Genomic DNA, 20,820 nt, shown 5'->3' with positions numbered 1-20,820 from the left:
GGCCATATATGAAAGCTCACCCCCAAAACCCTCATTCAAAGCATTTTTCAATGATGCCCTAGATTGACCAAAAATCTTCCAACCCCAAATCTCCAAACAACCCATCATATCAACAAGCCAAAATAACATAGATCTACCATATCAACTTGCAAAACTATATCTTGCCTTGTCTTTTCATTCTTTCATGTATTCATGGATTCAAACTAGGGTTATAAACACCATTAAACCAATAGCTTTGATATCACTTGAAAGGAAACTTACAACCACTTTCATGATAATTTCCACATAAACCATTTAAGATTTCAATCAAATCAACTTATAGAAGCCATATGGAAAGAATAGACAACATACCCATGAAATGTGACACAAGATATATCCTAGGAAACTTCTCATGAGGGAAAAACCTAGCCTCCAAAAGCATCATCCACCATGTATTATCAACAATGTGTCCATTATAATACAACTATGGAAATACTTTGAAAACCCAACCATAACCAAGCACTCTATGTGACCAAGCATGAATCCACACATCCCATGCCATGCTTACTTCATAAATGCTTACTTGGCTAACCCAAACAACTACCCTTGTGGTTTCTTTTTTAAACACAAGCTCCCACAAAATTGTTGGCAATTGACACTCATCTGGTAAGGTGAATCACTTTTAGGGTTGTCATTGATGGCAACTCATCTTTAGGTGTTGAAATTTCTCATCCGATTTCATTATCTTATCATTTTGTCTTCATTGGGTCAACCAGTATACACTATACACAACCGATACATACATACTTTATGTGGTATGGTGAAAAGTGATGAGGGGAGATCAAGTGGAAATCTTTACTCCCCTCAAAAGAGGGATGAAAGTTTCACAAAAGATTCCCTTCAACTTTTCACACATGTTACATTAAAAGAGGGGTTGAATTCACTAGATCCAATCCCAATGTAAAGAGATTGAATGCTAAGTGAATTGTAGGGAATTTAGAATGTATTTGGAAAGTAAATTAACCCTCTTTTATAATAGACTAGTTGAATCAAGAAAATTGAGACTTAAGTGTAGAGATGACAAAGAAGCAATTATATCTTGAGATAGAGAAGTGGGATGAAGCTATGCACCTGGAATTAGTAGTAAAATGTCAAAACAGAGCTTCCTTACAAATATGAGTAAAAGTTGTAGGGACCGGGTTGAAGTTGCGCTGGGTCCTTTGAAAAATCTACGCGTTGAAAAGGGTTTTTTCATCTCTGAAAATGAAGCCTAAACCCACAATTACAGCCTCACACCTGCAACTTACACACAAAAAAGAAAGCGTTGTTGGGATTGGGGGTTTTCCTTCAGGTCAAACCCCATTTTGGAATTAACCAAGTGATTGAAAAATACTGCAAGTAAATGAAAGGAAACGTCTGAAGTAAAGTACACCTCAAGAGGAGATGCAATTGAAATGTTGAATAATTCGCTTGAAAGGATATGTGAAATAGAATGTCTTGGACGTTGGTAGAGATCTCTTCAATGGTTGAATCCTTGACTTGAATGCAACACCTAAGATTGAAAGGAGACTTGAAATGCTCAATGGATGCTTGAATTATTGAATGTTTGCTTTTTTTTATGATCAACTTGTTGTCACTTATCATCTCTTTGCTCATTGAACTTATTGAATTCTGAAAATAGGAGGGGAAGCGCTCCTTATATACTTGCCAATTAGGGGTATTTAGCTAATTTTCCATCTTAGGCCGACATAGGAAAAATTTTCCCACTCAACAATTGACAAGCCCAACGCAAGATAGGACCAAAGGAGGCCCAAAATAGGGCCAAGACAAGGGAGACATGCCCCTGTCCTAGGGGGGACAGGGGCGTCATGCCCTTGTCCTACCCTAATTTAGGACAGGCAGTGCAAAATAGTTGAAAATGCAAGTTTTTGATGTTTTGAGCATGTCTCGGGTCTCTGATCAGGCTTAGGGCTTCGTCTGCTAATGCAAAGACCCAAATGCAATCAAAAATTTTAAGGGTCATAATTTTATGATGCTACACTTTGTTTTATTCTTGTTAACTGATTATTCTTGGTACTGGTAATGTGTATTTGGGATTTGGTTAATTATAGGACCCGATTATGATATTTTGGGACCTCGATAAAATCACTTGTGAAATTTATGGTAGCGTGTGAAGGTCAACATTAACATGGTCATTGAGACAATGCATATCATACGTTATGATATGAAAGCTGACAAGTTTATTTTCTTCATTGAGGCCAACATGGTGAAAAGGTAAAGGGTAATTAAGGGAGATCTTCTTAGCGATGCATTAGAAGTTAATGGAGATGCGATTTTGGATGCGAATCAGTCAGAGATAGATGGTATGCGATTTAGTTAGCGAGTGAAATTTTTTGTGTGCAACTTCACATGCATAGTCTCAACCGGTAGTAGAACGGAGTATCACTAAATTGGTTCATAGTGGTTGATAGAGCTTTAACTGGAACTTATCCAACAAGGTAAAATACATTCGATAAGTTCATTTTTGTATGTAATCATTGTGTAATGTTGTGTAAGTCAGTGAAACTTCTGTTTGAGAAGTGAGCTCTAGGCGGTTTGCCTAATAGCATGTACAATCCCCTCTATTTTATATTTGTATACCTTGATCAAGTATATAGATATTGTGGGTATCAACCCCACTATGGTTTTCCACTTTACAAGGTTTTCCACATATAAAGTTTGGTGTTATGGTGTTGCTGATTTATGTGTTATTTGGTTTATGCACTTTAATTTTATTTACTATTAACTGGTTCATAAGAAATAAGTTCAGAAATTCATTTACTGGTAGAACAATGATTCACCCCCCCTTTAAGTGTTCTTGGATTCCAACAATTGGTATTAGAGCTTAGTTCCTTGGAAGAAGTTTAACAACTTGAGGAAGATCTAGAACTTGGAATCAATGGAAACCGGTTTACAGAAACAACTTCAACTTGCTCTTGAGAATCTTGATAATAAACAAATGGAAAACATTAAACTAAAGAATGAATTAATGCAAGCCAGAGAACACATCATTTCACTACAAGGAAAGCTATTAGTTGTTCAGGCTAAGAGGAAGGAACTCTGTGATCAATTGCAAAATTAGAATAGTGATGAGGAAGATTCTTTGAAAGATCAATGTCAGAAACTCACTCAGGAGAATACTATCTTGAAGAATGCGATGCAAGCCCTAACCATGAGAATGTGCAAGGAGATTGAAGATAGGAATAAGAATGAAGAAAACCTAGCTCAAGCATTCTGATGAATGCAATAGATTGACACATGAGAATGACATGTTGAAACTTGAGTTGATTCAGTCCCAGAACAATGAACAGGAACTTGAGAGACAGATCATAATCATGACAGATGATTTAGTTACTGTAAATGAGTACAAAGAAAAGTTCAAGGCCAGCTCTACAAGACTTGATGAACTACTGAAGAGCCAAAGAGATGTTAATGACAAAAGAGGTCTTGGTTATGAAGAAGGAGAAAGCTCTGGTACTGCACAACAAGATCAATCATCCAGTCAGAAGCAAAATTATGCCAACAAACAGAACCAAAAATCACTGATAAGACAACCCAATGCTTACAAATTCAATGGTACGTGCTTTGTTTGCAATAAATATGGTCATATAGCAATTCAATGTAGAAATAGGAATAATCAAAACAATGCATCATTCACTAGTCTTGGAAATGTCAGATGTTATGCATGTAGTAGATTTGGTCACATGGCTAACCAATGTAGATCAAAAGGAAATCAAGGAAATCAAGGGTACAACAAAGCAATTCAGAAGAACAACATTATTTCTTATGCATGCAACAAGATTGGATATATTTCTAAATATTGTAGTAGTAAGAATCTACCGATAGCTAATAGAAATCTAGATGAGAAGGGAAAGGAAAAGGTTGAAGATATCAGAAAACAACATGAGAGAAGATGGGTTAGGAAGTCAAATACTCAACCAACAAAGTAATTGGTAGAGCCATCAGGTCTTGCACCGGGAGCAGGAACAACTAGTAACTAAGGCACTCTAGCTTAGGGGTAGGGAAATCATTGAAGATCATGCAAATACCCCGAATTAGATCTGTAGTCAAAGAATTCTAATTGTAGATAGATACTCAGGTGATTTCAATGGTTTATCAAAACCTATATGTAGATTTTGTGATCCGGTCAGTTTCTCTAATAGCATTTATGATAGTAGAAAATTAGGGTTAATGGCAATAAAAGGAAAAATTTAAATCATTTCTTCACATGATGATCGAGCATTCTGAAGAGTGATTTCCAAAACATTTTAAGAGTCGAAAGGTGATTTGTGCCAACATCTATATTTAAAGAGCATTTCATAATTCGACAAGATCTTGAGGTATTTACCATCTACAGAAACCCTAGTTGTCTATCATGGATTCATCATCAAATGTTGATACTCCTTGGGTGATAGAAATGAAGAACCACCCCCTTTCGAAATTTAAGAAGCATCCTTTTAAATCTCTTTTGGATGACCCTTTGGGAGTGTTCTCGAGTGTTTTCCATGGTGTTATTCATACTGAAGACATTAGGGCATACATCCATAATGAAATTGGGGGGATTGGGAGCTATGAAGTGTCATGTGTTTTTACTAATAATCTAATCACCAAAAATCAGCTGAAGCCAAAATATGCACATTTTCAGAGGAAGGGTTTTATCTAGTTTATGGATTTTCTGACTTTTGATGAAGATGAATGGTCTGATATATTCTTAGCCGCATTCATGGGGAATTCATTTGGTTGGACCGATCATAAAAAATCACCAAGGAAGTTATCAAAAACATCACATGCCTTCATAAGGTTGGAGGTTTTCTTGGCCCTAGGTCTAAACTTTCCAACACCGAACTTTGCAAACTCATTGGTGCCACCTTTAGTGGTAGATTAATGAGAGTCAATGATATAAGAGATATTGATGTAAAATTTGTAGCTATGGTAATCGGGTACAAAATTTATCAGTTAAATCGAATGAACTCTATCTCTGGTAATAAAATCCTCATTGCACATCAAATGGTGAAGGAGGACGCACACTATGAATTGTGCAGTTTGATGCTAAAGGAATTAATGACAAATCTTCAGAAAATAAAGAAAGACAAAAAAAAAAACTTTCTACTATGGATCTTTCATCATATGTTTGACATTTTACTTTTTGAATACAATTAGCAGTTATGGTAAAATGCAGTGGGATTTTGATAGACCAGTAGCCACTCAGATAGCACAAATATTAGATAGTCAAGGTGATAAACAATAAAAGACCAATTTATGGGCATTTTTCAAAAAATTTCTAGAAGAGATGAAGAATAGAGCTGAAATCCCTAAGGAAATTGTAGGAAAATACAAAGATACTATTTGTTTTATGGTAAATAAGGATGAATGCATGATGGAGGTAATCTAGACTAGAATAGGCTGGATCATGATGATGGGCTATGAAGTGGATGATGCCACACTGAACGCTTATACACAACATTAATTGCAAGCTCCAGTTGATGAAAAGGAAGAAAAATTTGGCACAACTCATAAAAAAGGCTTAAAAGTTCATCAGGAACAAGTTGTACCCACAATAAGAAGGAATATGGCATAGGTTGCAGCTAAAACACTGATCAGTGAGGGTCATGACAGGGTTGAAATTGAACAAAAGGTTAAAATCCTTTAAGCCCCATGAAAGAAAGAGATGAAGAAGAAAAGGAAGGATGAAAGAGAAGAAAATAAGGCAACTTAGGACACTCCTAATGTGGTCCCAGTTTCTACAGAGTCATCAAAACAACCAGAAGAACCATTCGTGAGCCTGCCAGTCCTAAGTCAATACATGACTTTATCTTCTAAGGAGACAAAATTTGATGTAGAAATCAAACTAGCTCCGAAGAAGAAAGGTGTTTTTGCAAGGGTTGCGAGGGAGAAGAAGGAAGAACAAAAGAAAGAACCGACTAAGGAGCCTCCCTGAAAGACACCCAAAATCACCATTGTACATAAGTGAAAGCCTAAGTCTGATGAGCAATCTAAACCAAAAGCAAAGAGGAGAAACAGTAAGAAGAAATTAGATTCTCAACATATTATAGATCATATCATTAATGGGTAATTTGGATAATATTTCTACATTCTTTGATGATTTTGATGATAAAGATAAAAAGAAGCTTGAGGAAGCTATTATTTTATATCTTGATTCTTTCAATAGGGCATTGATTGAATTAGAGAAAATTTTGCCTAAGGAACTGTATGATAGATTAGAGGTCAGGAAATTACATGCACAGACTCTGGACTGACAAATAAAAGAGACATAACTAGTTAATCTCTGTCCATCAATAAATCCACTAGAGATCGCATATTTAATTAATAAAATAGGTTCAACTGAATTCAATCCTAAACACTAGATAAATAACTTGAAGTTAGAGAAATTTGAAGAAATCTAGAAGGAGACTATAGGTATTTGGGTCATAATTCTTTTAAGTCTTGGATATGGTTTGAGTCCCAGTTTTGTATAGTCATAGAATATTCAATTACCAGGGGACAAGGAACCAAAAAAATCAGATGAGAAAAATGTAAGTACTGATCAATCGGTTAGCACTCCACTGGTTACTACTGTACTAGCTAGTGAGTTCAATTTTGAAACTGAGGATACTCAGAATCCTCCAGTGAGTGCTATTGAGGCAGATATTGTAAAGGACAAAGATAATGATAAGGTTTACGAGGATGCACCAAAACATAATGAAGCACCAAGTGGTGAAGCCACTGGTGCACAAGAGGTAAAGGTTACTGAAGATAAATCATCGACAGACAAAGGCAAGGAAATAGTGACAAACTTCCCTTCTAGCTTGGCAATTGACACATCATCATTAGCCAAAGGGAAAATGCCATAATTTTCTATCAATTTTGACAAGCCTTATCACATGATGTCTCTGGTAGATAAAATCTTGGCCACTGTAGAACTCCAGGCACAAGAAACCTAGGAATTGGCCCAAGAGGAGTCTAAGGATAGAGAACCGATTCAGAATACCTTTGAGGTTTTGAACCCATTAGTACCAGAATTTCAGGCTCAAGAGAGCGCAAACTCATCCAGTATATTATAAGAGATCATTGATTTTATTCCTAAACAATATGATTCTTTGGTCAAACTCTCAATAACTAAGGCTAAGAATAAATTTGTAGAAGCCCGAAAGCAGACATTTTTGCAGATGATTGCATCTAAGAAGAGTAAAATTCAAATTTGTCTACAGTCCATTGATGCAACATTGGCGGAAGGTGGAAATGTTTATAAGACTTGTCTAGATTTTTCTAAGCTTATTGCTCACTTAGACAAGCAAATTTTGGATTGTAAAGATAATTTGATTCAGATTTCTAATTCTTATAACCTGACATTAAATTTAACCAATTCTTTTGATGGTCCAATTTTGGCGGTCATGGATCAAATTTTAAGGTTAGAGAAGGAAAGGGACAACACAATAAGGCGAGCAATTGAGCTCAGGAATTTTATAGGTCCCTGACTTTATAATATGTTATTTCACAAAACTAAGTGTATATATAACATGTAGAAGGAGGATCCCACAAAATCTGAGGCTACTGAATATTATTCCAGTCTCTTGAATGGATTCACCTCCATTCTTGATTCTCTTAAGCAAGGTTGGGACACATACTTTTCATTTTTGATGACCATGTATGCTGGTATTTTGAAACTTGTATAGAAACTGATATTTGTATATATCTGTACAACATTTTTGGTGGGCATCACGCTTTGTCATTGATGTCAAAGGGGGAGGAGTACAATGAAAAATGGATGTAAATCATAGGGGGAGTACACTTGATGTATATAACTACATGGATGCAAATCACAGGGGGAGTATACTTGATGTATATAACTGCATGAATGTAAATCATAGGGGGAGTACACTTGATGTATATAACTACATGGATGTATAGATCAGGGGGAGCAGATTCAGAGATGGTATCTTTTTTCACATGAGTGTTGCCATCAATGCCATGGGGGGAGATTGTTGGCAATTAACACTCATCCGGTGAGGTGAATCACTTTTAGGGTTGTCATAGATGGAAACTCATCTTTAGGTGTCAAAGTTTCTCATCCGGTTTCATTGTTTTATCATTTTGTCTTCATTGAGTCAACTGGAATACACTGTACACGACCGGTATATACATACTTTGCTTTATTCTTGTTAACCGATTAGTTTTGGTACCGGTAATATGTATTTGGGACCCTGTTAAGTATAGGACCTAGTTAAGATATTTTGGGACCCAGGTAAAATCATTTATGAAATTTATGGTAGCATGTGAAGGCCAATATCAACATGATCATCAGGAAAATGTATATCATACGTTATGATTCAAAAGTCGACATGTTTATTTTTTTCATTGAGGTCGACATGGTGAAAAGGTAAAGGGTATTTAAGGGAGATCTTTTTAGTGATGGATTAGAAGTTAATGGAGATGCAATTTTGGATGTGAATCAGCCATAGATAAATGGTATGCAATTTGGTCAGTGAGTGAAATATTTTGTATGCAGCTTCACGTGCGTAGTCTCAACTGGTTGCAAAACAGAGTATCAATAAACTAGTTCATAGTGGTTGATAGAGATTTAACCTGAACTTATCTAGCATGGTCAGATGCATTCAATAAGTTCATTTTTGTATGTAATTATCATGTAATGTTGTGTAAGTTAGTGAGACTTCTATTTGAGCAGTGAGCTCTAGGAGGTTGGCCTGATTGCATGTGCAATCCCCTCTATGTAATATTTGTATACCTTGATCAAGTATATAGATATTGTGGGTATTAGCCTCACCATGGTTTTTCCCTTTACACGGTTTTCTACGTATAAATTTTCATGTTATGGTGATGCTGATTTATGCACTTTAATTTTATTTATTGTTAATCGATTCATAAGCAATAAGTTCAGAAATTCATTTACCAGTAGAACAATGATTCACCCCCCTCTCATTGTTCTTGGATTCCAACAAAAACCACCAACTGGCATTACATCAAAACTATGTGCCCAAAACCACGTGACAATAAAATTTAATATTTTTCCTACCTACCCTTGACCCACATTTAATATTGGGTACATCATCACAATTACATTCCCCAATATTAAATAAATACAATATAATAATACCAATGTGTCAATACAACTCATCAAGTGGTTACGATAATATTCCAAGGGAATATCTACATGTTGCACATCCATCTAGGTGCTCCTAGGTGAAACAATATAATATGATATTACAGTATAATTCCATGTCCACCTCACACAATAATAAAATAATACAACAATAAAAAATTATTATGCAAAGTGTACAACACCATTTTCCCAACAAACTTCATGATCAACATAGTGAATGCATCAATGTAAACAACATGGGGAGTTCGACATGTCCACGATAAAGAGTCAAGTTCTACAAGCAACGTCAATGCAAAGAGTGGCAATCAACATCAAGCATTCAAGGAAAAACATTTACACAATCTTGAATTTCCTCTGAAAAATCCAAGAAGCATTGCTGGTACAAATGAAGGATCAAGAAAGGGAAAGAAGATCAAAGACGTGATCAAGACAAAGGACTCCAAGGTTGGAAAGTGAAACATATCCAAGACAAAGGAGTTCCCACACAAGACAAATAAAATGCAAGTGATCAAGACGAAAGTTAGTTTAAGAAGAGTCAATCAAAGTTAGAGGATCGATTTGAGAAAAGTCATCATCACATCAAGAGATTGGAAATGTTGAGTATCAAGAGATATGCCTTATTCATTCACACACTTGTGATGAGTTAAAAATATCAAGCAAGGTGAGGTGGTACTTAGTCATCACTTATCACATCATTCGAATATAAGACATCCAAATTCAATGTACCTGATTGATCCATCAAAAGAGATAAATACCACATGTGGGAACAAATTTTGATGCACCTACCATCATATTCAATTGGTCAATTATTCAAGGAAGGACATGTGTCCCATCAAATGTAATTTTATCATTGGTCAAGCATTAAATACTTTGTAACGGGTGTAACAAACCCTAATTATGGTTTTTATTTTTCAATATTGGCCATTCATTGTGAATCAATATGAGCCACTCAATTGTAATGAGTGCACTATATAAGGCTCCACTTATTCATTTATAAAGGTTAATAGGGAGTCAATAGTTTGATAGAAAGTAAGAAAATAGCTAGAGTAAAGTAGGAAGAGAAGGCAAATATTGTTGCTAAGACATTGTTGTAAGAAGCATGTAAAATTCATAAAAGATATAGTGAAATTCATATGTTGATTCAAAAATTTCCATGGTCTCTACTTCTCATTTGATTTTCTTGTTGTTTAGATGAATGGATAAACTTTGTGCATGATCAATGGTTAAATTCATGCATCCATACTACTAACACCTTGTTGATTGTAAAGTGTCTTGCATAGTCAACTGGATCCATCTTAGCTACACTTAACTTCAATTGCTACTTGCTCATTGATATGCATCAGATTTTTGATGGTGTCTATGCTTGTAGTGATTATATGAAAATCATAAAGCTATCCCTAGAAGATCACTCTAGCCTTGTGGAGATGTTTGCTGCATGTCAAAGAGATTCTTAGTTGAAATTCATCAAAGATTGTCTATCACTCTTGCATTCCTAGAGTTAAAATAGCTTTCTCAATCCTCATCCTTTTTCTCTTGTTTCAAAATCAAGTAAAATTCCACATTTCAATGATATTCAAAGCTTTCAATCTTTTAATGCAAGTCCACCTTGTGATTCCAATAATATCACATCAAACAACTGAGTCCATCCAAGATCACGTTGAGACTTGACATATGGGACCTTGGAGTCATCCCATTTGATCACACAACTTAGCATTTGGGGAGGCCTTGTTCAAGAGAGGATATAATAATTAGTTTTTTATTCTGTGTTGCATAGTGCATAAAAACACCATCAATAAAATTTGTGCTAGAAGGAGGCCTGAGAATTTGAACATTGGATCTTGTCAAGTCACATTACATCTGAAGAAATTACTTGAAGTATTTTTTACTCTCCTCCATGCTCAATAGAATTGGTGCTAGAAGGAGGGCTGATCATTGTGAATGCATAAACAATTGAACTCTAGATCTTATCAATTAATTTTTATTGAGTAATTTCAATCCTTTTTTACTCTCGTCCACACTCAATAGAATTAGCTGACAACAAAAACATGAATGTGAACTCTTGAACAATTGAATTCAATCAAAAGAAAGAACACTGGACTATCAATTGGAATTGCAAGAGAAACAAATAACTTCATGCCACTAGAACTAGTTGAGATTTCAATCTAGATTTGAGATTTTCTAGATCTTTCTTATTCTATTTTTTTTTAAACTAAAAATCCAAAAAATCCAAAAATCCAAAAATTCAAAAAGAAAGATTTCCTAATGGAGCAGAAACATCACCATGATGCATAGGATGTTGATATTCTTTAAATTTGGTGGAGACTAAATGCACAACTACATCCACATAGCTTGTCCGAGTTTGCATCACCAGGACAATGTAAAATCCCTGAAACAACTAAATAGAATTAAATGCATTGTTTGACATTCTTTTCAATGATGGAATTGACAGTACAAGGAAGAATATTCTTTTAGAATGTTCCTAGGCCATAAGTAGAAGAAGGCAATTTTAGTGCCCCAATGAGTAATGATCATCTTTCATGATTCATAGGAATGATAAAAAGTTAGCCTATTGTGAAAGGTAAACTACGCTTGGAGAAAACATTGCTATCGTCATGGTGTAGAATTCATAAAGAACCCCACTCTGAATTCACTTGTTCAATATTCCAAGAGGTTATCAATGGAATTATATGTTAGTTTAGATTTTTGATCCAATCTTGGGATCGGTATAAGAGGGATAGAGCTTTGAATTCTTACCTTACATTTGTTGATTGTATAGGAGTACAAGAACAAGGCATTAACACATAACTTGACAGTGAAGGAAGCCAATTGCAAGTCAATGCCGTATGTCTACCTGATGATCAATTTATTGTAGACCTTGCACCTAAAGAGGAGTATGCTACAAGCTCTTTCCAAGAGGAAGAATCACACAAAGATAGTGTAAGTGAGCTCATCGAAATAAAAGTAGGGACATGCAATGATCAAGATGTCAATTCAGTAGTCAAGAAAGAAAATCATTCACATCCGTTGCAAAGGGAAGAATTCCCTAAAGAATTTTCGCTCACATTACCAAAGGAAATTCTTGAGAATGAATTACAAGAAGTTTCAAGTAGCATCCTTGAAGAGGAAGACAATCAAATAGAGATGTTGAATGGAAAATTACAAGTTATCGCAGTCAGGCCCAAATATGAAGAACAATTCGAGGGGGTGTTGGAAGATCTCACACATGAAACACAAGAGGATTCATTTCCGACACTGTTCCAAAACAAATAGGTCATTGCAAGTGGCATGATTCATCATCAACTCTGGTCTCTTGATGTATTATTGGAAGAGTGGCCAGTTGATAGCATGGTTCAACTTGATGATCAATGTGTAATATTGCATCCAAGAAAGTGGAAGAGGTAGTGGAAGATGTTCAAGCCACCAAGATTCTAGTAGGTCAAGGTTAATGTATTAAGGAATGAAACACTACAAAATAATGATACTTGTGAATATCATCAAGAGATTGAGAGCGAAAATGTAACATAAGGAATAAATGACTTGCTACCACCAGATGCTTCACCATTAAAAGAACAAGGAAAGGAGAATTTACCACCCATTCAAGAGGAAATCATCCTTGATGAGCATTCATCACTGCTACAAGAAGAAGAGTCAAATGAAGAGATTCAAGCCATTTTAAAGGGAGAAATTTAAGGCATCCTAAAAGATGAACAAATAAGCTAGAGAGAAGAGAATTTTGAGGTGGTTCTACCATCAATGCCAGCGTTTGAGAAACCTGTAGGATTTTGCCAAGATCAAGGGCACAATGAAAAGCATAAAAGGAGAGACAATAGAATGACAAGAACAAAACTGTATTCTCATCAATATGCAAATGATCAATTGGATTAACCAATACAATGAATATAGGCCTGCTTATATAGGAAAGGCCATATGGATGTACGAGCACACAATTATGACATGTGGCTCAATGAGAAACAAGGGTAGGTAAGAAATACTAGGGGTAGGTAGGAGAAATAATATAATATTCCACAAGAGGTGGATGACCCACCGAATGTGGAGTGTAACAGCAAAATAAGACCACAAAAGGTGAAATTTCTCCTACAAGCTCTATCCCTATGTGCACACTTCCCTAAGTGTCACAAATCTAAACTACAAAGAGATGCATTATCTTAAGTTAACTTAAGCAAAGTGTAATAATATCCAAAATGAATATTTATTTACACCAACACCCCCCCTTAAGTGCAACTTAGGGGAATGAAGACTCAAGTCAACAATACAAGATGGGTCCCGGCTACTAGGCCATGATAGGTACCCATGTACAAAATGCAAATGCAAGTAAAACCAGCAAGACAATCTCTCACAAACGGAGAAAGGGAGAAAATCTAGTGGGAAAAAACTCACCCCCAAAAGAGAGATGAAAGAACAAAAGACTCTCAAAGAAGCAGGACAAAACCTCAAAGAGGAAAAAGTCCCCCCCATAAGAGAGGAAGGAGAAGTCAGCTGACCCCCCCTAATGACACATCCCGCACCCCCAAGAGAGCTCGCAACTACTGGAACTTACTCTCGGTGAAAAGTTTGGTGAATATGTCAGCAACCTGCTCTGCTGTAGGACAATACTGCAAATCAATGACTTGCTCCTGAATGAGCTCTCGGATATAGTGCATATGAATCTCAATGTGTTTGGTCTGCTGGTGCTGGATCAGGTTCTTCAAGATTGCAATAGTACTCTGATTGTTGCAATGTAGAACTATCGGTTGTGGAGTGGTGAATCCAAACTCTATGAGAATCTGCTGGAGCCAAATGGTCTCAGTCGCTGCATTAACAACGCCTCGATACTCACCCTCAGTCGAAGAGAGACAATAGCATGTTGCTTCTTGCTCTGCCAACAAATGGGGCCCAAACCAAGGTGAAAACTGTAACCAGAAGTAGACTTATGATCATCAAGATCGCCAGCCCAATCGGAGTCTGTGTAACCAACCAACCGAAGTCTTGTGCCTGCTGCATACTGAATTCCATAGTGATGTGTACCCTGGATGTAATGAAGGATGCATTTGGCGGCTTTCCAATGAAGCTCATGTGGTTCCTGCATGAAGCGGGAAACCATGCCAACTGCAAATGAAATATCAGGGCGTGTATGGGTCAAGTAGATGAGACTACCCACAAGCTGATGATACAAAGTGGCATCAACTGGTGGAGAAGAACATGAAGCCTCAAGCTTGACTCCTGAAAGAAAGGGAGTCGGGGCAGGCTTACAATCAGCCATATGAAAGCGTGCAAGTAGATCAAGAGTATACTTGGGCTGCGATAGTGTAATCTCGGAAGGTGACTGTGAAATCTCGATCCCGAGAAAGTAGTGCAAAAGACCCAAGTCAGTCATAGCAAATCTGTCATGCAAAGCAGATTTGACCCGACTAATGATGGATGAAGTACTCCCTGTAATGATCAAGTCATCAACATAGAGCACAAGTATCAAGTGAGAGTCATCCTGTTGCAAAATGTAGACATTCAGATCAGAATGACACCTGGTGAACCCTGCGGAGAGAAGAAAGGAATCCATCTTGGCGTACCAAGCCCTGGGGGTCTGCTTAAGGCCATAGAGAGATTTCCTTAGTGTGAAAACCAAGGAAGTATCCTGGATGAAACCCTGTGGCTGCTCCATATAAATCTCCTCATCAAGATCACCATGAAGAAAAGCACTCTTCACATCCATCTGATGTACAGCCCAACCATGAGCTGCAGCAATAGCAAGTGTCAAACGAATGGAGTTCATCTTGGCTACGGGTGCAAAGGTCTTAGTATAGTCAACACCTGCAACCTGAGAGAAACCTTTCGCAACAAGCCGAGCCTTATACTTATCCACACTACCATCCACTGCAAACTTGGTCCAATAGATCCACTTACATCGAACCATCTTTCTCCCCTTAGGGAGATGGACTAAATCCCATGTGTTGTTCCTCATCAAGGAACTATACTCTTCCTCCATAGCTTGGTCCCACTCAGGAACCCCTGATGCTTCCTGAAATGTTTGTGGATTGGAAGTGGTAGCAATGAATGCATGTGGTAGATCCTGATGTTGTGATCGAGTTCTCCATGTATCTGAAGGATCCCTAACAAGAGAACCTGTGAACTCAAGTGTTTGTTGAGCCCAACGAGGTCTAGGTGGAGGTGGAGAATGAGGCTCTTCAACTGCAAGTGGACCCGACAGAGGTGTAACCCTACGAGTCGGAGTTGTAGGAGTCTCATCATCTGAATCACTAACATCACTATCCATAACGGAGGAAGGTGGAGGAGGTAGAGAGGTTAAACTAGGAGAGCTTTCCTCAAAGTGAACAATCCTCTCAATGAACACCTCATGTGTCTCAAGATCCATCAATCTATATGCCTTAACACCCTCAGGATATCCAACAAATATGCAAGGCCGACTTTGAGGTTCCAATGCCTTGCATTTCTGTGGAGGTATGCGAGCCCATGTTGGACACTGAAAGACTCTGAAATGTCTCACAATTGGTTTCCTACCAACCCAAGCTTCAAAAGGAGTAATACCTTGCAAAGCTTTGTGAGGAACCCGATTCTGGATGTGTGTGGCACAACTGATAGCCTCTGCCCAAAAAGCGGGATCAAGAGAACGTGCATGGATCATACAGCTAGCCATTTCTTTGAGAGTTCTATTCTTGCATTCTGCAACCCCGTTCTGCTGTGGAGTGTATGCGACAAAATGCTGAAGATCAATCCCCTCAAATGTACAAAAATCCTCAAGTCTTTTGTTCACATATTCCCTTCCATTATCTGTGCGAAGAATCTTGACCACTTTCCCTTATTGCTTCTCCACACGAGTCTTGAAGTCCTGAAATCTGTCAAATACTTCACTCTTATGAATAAGAAAGTAGACCCAAGTGAAGTGGGAGTAATCATCAATGAAAGTGACATAGTGGGCCTTACTAAATGAAGGTGCTGGAAATGGACCTGCTACATCGTTGTGAACAAGTTGAAGAACCTCCAAAGCTCTCCAAGCTTTCCCCTTATCAAACTTCTCCTCGGGATGCTTGCCCATGGAGCAACCTGAACATACACCCTCTGAAAAACTGATTCGAGGTAGACCTGTGACCATGTCTTTAGTGCTGAGCTGCTGAAGATAGCGGTAGTTGAGGTGACCAAACCGCTCATGCCATAGCTTACTTTTTGAATTTGAATGAGTAAGAAAGGTCCTAGAAGGTGAACTTGGCACAAAGTGGGAGAATGAATAAAGCCTTGAGTTGTCATTGACTTGTCCCACTGCTACCAAGGCATCATCATCAAGTTCCTTTACCACAACTGAATCTGGTGTAAACTCAACCTTTTTCCCATTCCCATAGTGAGTGATTTGGTAGATAGAGAGAAGGTTAATAGACAAGTTAGGAACATAGAGAACATTCTCAAATGTTCCATCATCCATGTCAACTAAACCTTTCCCTTCAACCTCTACTTGTGTATCATCACCTATGTAAATGCGAGGTACCTTAGATGGCTCCAATGAAGAAAACTGCTCCTTTGTAGAACCCATGTGATATGAGGCACCCGAGTCAAGTATCCATTGCTGTGAAGAACCTGTTGTAGCCACAAATGCTTGCCCTTTTCCCTTAGAATGTGAGGAAGAGGAAGGAGATGAATCCTTCTTTGTGTAGGTGGATGGCAAGTTGACGTTGTTTTTCTTAAGAAGATTAGTTAACTCATCAACTTTCTTTGCGTGGCATTGATGCTCATCATGACCATACTTCTTGCAATATGCACAAGTTGGTTTATCCTTCTTAGGTGGTGTCCCCTTCTTGGAAGAGGATGAAAAATTGTCTTGTGATGGAGAGGATGATTGTCCTTTTTCTTGGTGTGGCTTAGGTTTAGAGTGCTTCTTCTTCTTGTTGGAATCTTTGCCTTGACTTCCTTGATTCCCTTGATTTGCCACCAAAGCCTTGGACTTTGAAGACTTGAGAAGTCCCATGTTCAACAACTTAGATTGTTCCAATATTAACATTTCTGTGAAAGCATCAAATGAAGGCATAACATAGGAACTCCCCACTGTCAAACGATGAGTTTGGAAGCTAGACACAAATGCTGCATATTTTGGTGCAAGCTTGTCCAACAAGTTGAATATCAACTGAGCATCCTTTTTGTCAATTCCACAATCCTTAAGCTTTGCTCTTAGCTCATTTGCTTTGGTGACATAATCTTGGATTGTATCAAAACTTTTGGGATCCAAGTTGGTGAGCTCATTGTCAATTTTGTAACCTCTAATTTCATCAACTTGACCATACAATTTCTGAAACATATCCCAAGCCTCTTTGATTGTTGTACACTTCTCAATGTGAAAAATGAGGTCATCTGATACATACTTGTGCAAAGTTCCAAGAGCGATGCAATTATTTGTGAGCCATTCTAACTAAGCATTAGGATCAGCCTTAGGATCAGGTGGTGCTGCTATTGTTCCATCTATGTAATGCATGAGACCCTTTTCTATTAATTTACTCCATACTTTAATTTTCCATGATGCATAATTATGTGGAGTTAAAGGTGGAAATTTATGAGGACTCATTGCAACAAAAATTAAAGAGCACAAAGAGAGGCACAATCACACAAGACACCCCCCCAAATTCACTCAATCAAAGAACCCCCCCCCCCAAAAGTGATGATTTGGTACTTTATACTTAGTGCATATACAATGAGCCACTTGCAAAAAATGGCAAAGTGGGCTTCTAATTTCAATGTTACAACTACCTCAATAAGGTCAAAAGAGACTCAAACTAATAATGCAAGGGATCTAAACAAAGATCCAAGCAATTTACAAGTACCTAATAGGCCAAATAAGACCAATATCGGAAAGTACAACTTCCACTCAAAATCTCTAAAATCTGTTCATAGATTATGAAAGTAGATGAAAAAACATGCACTTTCAAAAAAAATGGCACCTGAAAAGGACGTCATATGAGCTCAAACGAGGCCATTGAAGTTGCAGAATTGAGGATTGGACAGGTACAGCTGAGAGAATCCAAAAATTCTGAAAATCTTGTGCACCAAAATCAGAAAATAACCACACCACTGCGAAGATCACAAAATTTTAGCCCATTTCAAACAAAATTGCACCAAAAAAGGAGCAAAAATGAGCAAGATATGGCCTTTCAAAGTTGAACTGGAAAACTGAAAAGCTTAATGAAGAGGGGGTCAAAAAATTTCAAAAGTCTGTTGATGTGGCACTGAAGTCAGCAATTTACGGGCTTAAATTTGATGACCGTATGACCGTCGCGAGAACTTCACGTCCCTGCTGACTGGGCGTCCGTACCGTAGGACTGCTGACGTGGCACGGTGACTGGGCAGCTGATTGGGCTGCTGATGTGGTGGTGACTAGGCATATGGTTGTTGACCGCGGGCCAGTGGCTGCTTGCCAAACGGCGGGCGTGGGTCCATTGGCGGGAGGGAAGCGTCAGCGGAGGGACGGGCGACAGGACACTAGCAGGTCGCCAGAGAGTCGGGCCGATGGTAGTCTGCAGGTCGCCGGAGGGTCGGGCTGACGGGAGGCTGTAGGCGCGGCGGCCGGCGAGAGGTGCATGGCGACGGTGGGAGGCTCCGATAGCACAGGTACGACCCTGCAACCTGCAACCTGTAGGGTACTGCGGGTCGAGGGGGTCTGCGGACCCCCAAAAGACAACAAATTTTTTTTTTTTTTTGATTTTTTCCAAAAGATTTTTGATCGCCCCCTTTTTTTTCGAATTTTTCCAAAAATTTTTTGATCGCCCCCTTTTTTTTTTCAAATTTTTTTTTTTTTGATTTTCAGAAAATATGATTTTTTTTTCGAAATCCGTACAATAATAGCCAAAATGGGCAAAAAAATTTCTCACCAAAATAGGTCGACTTTATAGTCGAAATTCATGGAAACAGCCTCCCGGATTCAACGGTGATGTCCAAATCGCTGTACGACGCCCCCAAAGAATGAAGATCCCCAAATCCAAAAATTGAAGCCTCCAAAATGTCTCCAAAAAACTAATCAATGAAGCCCTATAGGCTCTGATACCATGTAGGATTTTGCCAAGATCAAGGGCACAATGCAAAGCATAAAAGGAGAGACAATAGAATGACAAGAACAAAACTGTATTCTCATCAATATGCAAATGATCAACTGGATTAACCAATACAATGAATATAGGCCTGCTTATATAGGCAAGGCCATATGGATGTATGAGCACACAATTATGACATGTGGCTCAATGAGAAACAAGGGTAGGTAGGAGAAATAATATAATATTCCACAAGAGGTGGACGAGCCACCGAATGTGGAGTGTAACAACAAAATAAGACCACAAAAGGTGGAATTTCTCCTACAAGCTCTATCCCTATGTGCACACTTCCCTAAGTGTCTCAAATCCAAACTACGAAGAGATGCATTATCCTAAGTTAACTTCAGTAAAGTATTATAATATCCAAAATGAATATTTATTTACACCAACAAAACCACTAAAGGAAATATTTGAAGATCAACTTATCAAGGAGACACTCATTTTTGAAGATACGCTTATGATCAAGTGCAACAAGGAAGCTTGGTTTATGCATGATATTAAACCTTTTGCCACTATGGAAGCAAAGCATGTGTAGGAATATAAAAATGGTCAACGCTTGTATTGTCATACTTTAACATGTCCATGTTACCTTCTTTTAGGTTTTCGCGCTTACTAACACCTCCTATATGTCATGCATTTGATCTTTATCATTTGTTGACATTGTGTCATTCATTTGCATTCTTTTCCCATTCAATTCCTTTTTCTCAAATTTGATTTAGGTATTATCAATATCAATTCTAATGCTTAGTTTGTGATCATGATCAATATTTTGTATCAATTGGACATGATTTTAACCCTAATTGATGTCAATTAGGGTTTATCTTGAATCTTATCATTTTCAGTGTCAATATTCTTTCAATCAATTATCAATCAATCAATTTGCATCATTTTTAACCATCATCATCAATCCTTATCAAATAAACTCTTTTTAGTCACTATCAGTCTTTATCAAGTGAATCTTGTTCAATTTGTCATTGATCTCAATAAAGCATCAATCCTTTCCAATCTTGATATATTCCTCATTGATCCTTTATCAATCATCTTTTATCAAATCAATCTTGTCAATTTTGATCAATTTGTCATTAGTCTCTGTCATTATCAATTTAATCAATTTTTGGTCCTTGTCAATTATCTTCTTGATCATAATCGCCATCATTCATTTATCACATTAATTGCATCATGGAATTGTTTTGACCTATCTCATTCCTTTTCTCCTTTCTAGGGTTTAATAATTCTTTAATTATAATCCTTTCTAATAGCCTCCTTAGGATAAATGAATATATTCATTTACCCTATGTCTTAGGTCACAATTGAATTTTTACTAATTATTAATTATTTCCACCTTTCCTCCCCTAATTTCTCTAGTAATTTGTGTCCCCTTTTTGCTCCAATCATGAAGCTATTTTTGTGCTCAATTTGTCATAATCAATTGGCTATAATTTCTATCCAAATTGTCATAATTGAGAAGCACAATTTTATCTCAATTTGTCATATCTTGGCATAGCAATTTGTCATAATTTGTCCCTCAATCTTGCTATTTTTATAATTAATTTACCTCTTTAATTTGTTCATGCCAATTTGGAGATATTTTTTCTCTATAAATTTAGT

The sequence above is a fragment of the Cryptomeria japonica genome, chromosome 8, assembly GCF_030272615.1.
Source record: "Cryptomeria japonica chromosome 8, Sugi_1.0, whole genome shotgun sequence".
Lineage (NCBI taxonomy): Eukaryota > Viridiplantae > Streptophyta > Pinopsida > Cupressales > Cupressaceae > Cryptomeria > Cryptomeria japonica.
Note: the sequence above shows the minus strand (reverse complement) of the source record.